This window comes from Sinocyclocheilus rhinocerous, unplaced genomic scaffold, assembly GCF_001515625.1.
Source record: "Sinocyclocheilus rhinocerous isolate Xijiao unplaced genomic scaffold, SAMN03320098_v1.1 scaffold1137, whole genome shotgun sequence".
NCBI lineage: Eukaryota > Metazoa > Chordata > Actinopteri > Cypriniformes > Cyprinidae > Sinocyclocheilus > Sinocyclocheilus rhinocerous.
Window position 1 is genome coordinate 215400 of NW_015647153.1, and position 4018 is coordinate 219417.

The following is a 4018-nucleotide window of genomic DNA, read 5'->3' on the forward strand; positions in this document are numbered from 1 at the left end:
AAAGAAAAACAAGTAGATAGAATAGAAAAAATAGAAAGCTAGTGTTTATTTTTTTTAATTAAAAAAACGATAAATAGCTAAAGTAGAATTAAAATAGAATAGAAAGTGCTAGAGTTAGAGGGTCAAATAAAGATGGAAGAGATGTGTTTTTAGTCGTTTCTTGAAGATGGCTACGGACTCAGCTGCTGGGATTGAGTTGGTCAGGTTATTCCACCAGGAGGGAACAGTTAATGTAAAAGTCCATGAAAGTGATAAAAAAAAAATATGTCTATATACTTTGTTTACATTTTTATTTTTTTTTATTTTTAGTTATTTTAGTACATCGAGCTAAACTAAATGAAAATGAGAAATGTTGCCTCGGCAAATAGCTGAAATAAGTTTATTTTATTTCAAGTAACAAATATGCTTTTTTTCTTTCTGATTTTGGTTTTAGTTAACTATGATAATCTTGCTTTACAGTAATTCTGTATATATAATTCACCCACTGCACTGCAGTGATGGAAACAGGAAAAATAGCAGCATACAGGTTTGGGAAAACATGAGGGTGAATAATGACCAAATTATTTTTAGGTGAACTGTTCCTTTGGCCTTCACTTGGGAATCATCCAGACGTCTTGTTATCATTCAGACTCGTATGTCTGCACTCGCAGTGACAGCATGCAGATGGAGATCGTCTCACAACCTCCGCACGATTCACTGCGGATTCAACACTTCAAAAGGACAAATTACATTTGAAGAGACTCTAAAGAGGCAATCTCAAGAGTGAACTTTAATCTCTAATAGTCTCTGAAAATCACCAGAATGGCCAGAACGACTGGAGAACATCAGCAGAGCACAATGACTCCATTAAATCAGCTGAAAAGACTTTAGACATGCCTCAGATCCACAATAGAATGAGCTCTGAACCTATAACATACTCCAGGATCATAGCACTTTATTTTTTAGTGCAACTTAAATGAATCGTTCACTCAGAAACAGAAAGATCTGTCATTATCTATACCTTCATGTCGATCAAACTCTAAAAGTATGCTGAATGCAAGAAAAGTAATTTTCACAAAACTGTTTTTCATAAATCTGTCAAGTGTCATGCAGCATTTTTAGGTACACTATACATTTTACAAAATATTAAAAATTATTTTATTAAAATGGTTTTATTAAAATACTATTAGAAGCGTAATTTTTAAATAACGCCCACTGCTCCTTTTTAATAAAATTGTTTTTCATAAATCTGTCAAGTATCATGTAGCATTTCTGGATGAACTAATTAAAAAATATATATATAAAAACAATTTTATTCAAAAATATTACAGATAATTTAATAAGAATGATTTTATTAAAATATAAGTATTAAAAATACTATTAAAATAATTTAAAACAATTATCACTGCTGCTATTTTTCATAAATCTGTCAAGTATCGCAGCGATTTTGGATGAACTATGCATTTTAAATTATTATAAAAAAATATATATATTTTTAAAAGAATTTAAAAATGCTGTTAAAAATAATTACAAATTTGCTAAGTAATCATTTTGACTTTTTCAAATAAATATGTGTAACAAATCGAATGAAAGCTGAATGAAAAATGTTTCATTTTGACAACTTTGTACCATTGTACCATCTTGATGTCAAAACAGGTTCAGATCTGCTGCTGCATTAAAACACATGGATTTAATAGTATATGGCTGGATACTCTATTTTAAAATGTATTTATTTGTAATAAATGTTTATTTGTTTTATGAAGATGCACAAATCAGACAATGCACTGAAAATGAAAATTTTGTCTTTAGTCTATATGGAAACCAGCTTCTGCCACAGAAAAATAAATAAAAAGGTAATTGCAACTTTTTATCTCACAATTCTGAGTTTATATCTTGCAATTGAGTTCATATTAATAAAAAAAAAAAGTATGAATTGTGAGATATAAACTGAACTGCGAGAAAAAAAAGGCAGAATTATGAGATAAAAAGTTGTAATTACCTTTTTTATTTATTTAATGGCTTCCATATTAGTCATATTGTTTGCTGATGGAAAATTAGAGAAATATTAATCTTAGATATCAGTTTTGTGTTTCATATCATACTAGACACTGCAAATAATCAGACAATGCACTGAAAATGAAAATTTTGTCTTTAGTCTATATGGAAACCAGCTTCTGCCACAGAAAAATAAATAAAAAGGTAATTGCAACTTTTTATCTCACAATTCTGAGTTTATATCTTGCAATTGAGTTCATATTAATTAAAAAAAAAAGTATGAATTGTGAGATATAAACTGAACTGCGAGAAAAAAAGGCAGAATTATGAGATAAAAAGTTGTAATTACCTTTTTTATTTATTTAATGGCTTCCATATTAGTCATATTGTTTGCTGATGGAAAATTAGAGAAATATTAATCTTAGATATCAGTTTTGTGTTTCATATCATACTAGACACTGCAAATAAAATATTTTCTTAAGCTTTTCTTAAGCTCAGGGCCGTTTCTAGGCATAGGCGAGCTAGGCGGTCATCTAGGGCGCCACCAGCTGAAGGGGCGCCAATGAGCGCACGTACTGGCACTTTTAGCAGGGTTGTGATAAAGAGTGGTACGTTCACCCTGAAATATGACTGCCGCCCCCACTGGGTCCCCCAACATCATTGGGCTAGAGTACTGTCAATCTGACGATGCCTGTATGCCACTAAGCTCCATTAAAAATGATCCAAGCTAGTTAAACCTGATGTTTCTTGAGAATCTGTTTTGATCGTGCAAATCATCAAAAAAAAATCTGAAATAAAAACTCCACTTTTCTTTTCAATGTGTATACTTTCATGTATTTCATCATCCTACAACTTAAACATTTAATAAATATTAACACTTAAAGCTCTCATTCATGTATATACAAGTACTATACAATACAGAAATTAGGTTAAACCACATGAGAGACGGCAGACCTGACGCTCTCGCACCTTCTGAAAACCTGCAACTATTTACAATATATACAAAACCAGCCGAAAACATCACGACGGTTTAAAAGCAGACGCAAGCTCAAAAACACACAGAATCAAACCCACAAACTGCAGGCGATGCGTTAGAGGTGGTTGCTGTTGTTTCACAGGTGAGTGACGTCACATTGGTTGAACATCAGGAGCACCACTGCTACACTTGCTTTGTAACACTTCAGTAGTTTTGTGTAGTTCAGCTTCATAAAAATATGAAAATGTACATGAAATACATTAATGGCTATGCACACAATAGATTACTATACTATTATAGAATACACTATAATAGTATAGTAAAATACTATTATAGTATTATATATATATATATACATACATAAAATCTAAAAATAATTTGTTTAATAAAACATAAAAAATTAGAAAAGCACATAATAAATTACTAAGATGAAAACTGAAAATAAAAATATGTATTTTATATATACAGTGCTGTGAAAAGGTTTTTGCCCCCTTCCTGTTTTTTTTAATTTTTTGCATATTTGTCACACTTAAAAGATTCAGATCATCAAACAAATTTTAATATTACACAAAGATAATGCAAGTAAATACAAAATGCAGTTTTTAAATGATGATTTCTTTTATTAAGGGAAAAAGTCAACTGTTTTGATTCTCATCTGTTCTTGGATTTCTTTAGATCACGGCATGATGTGTTGCTCTTTAAGCATGCTTCACTTTGTCAGACAGGTTCTATTGAAGTGATTTCTTGATTCAACAGGTCTGGCAGTAATCAGGCCTGCGTGTGGCTAGTGAAATTGAACTCTGCTTTCTAAAATAATGTGATTAATTGCAGTTCTTTCATGATTTAACAGGAGCGGGCAATTAATTTTTCACGTAGGGCCACGTAGGTTTGGACAGCTTTTTTCCCTTAATAAATGAAATCATCATTTAAAAACTGCATTTTGTATTTACTTGCATTATCCTTGTGTAATATTAAAATTTGTTTGATGATCTGAATCTTTTAAGTGTGACAAATATGCAAAATATTTAAAAAACAGGAAGGGGGCAAAAACCTTTTCACAGCACTGTA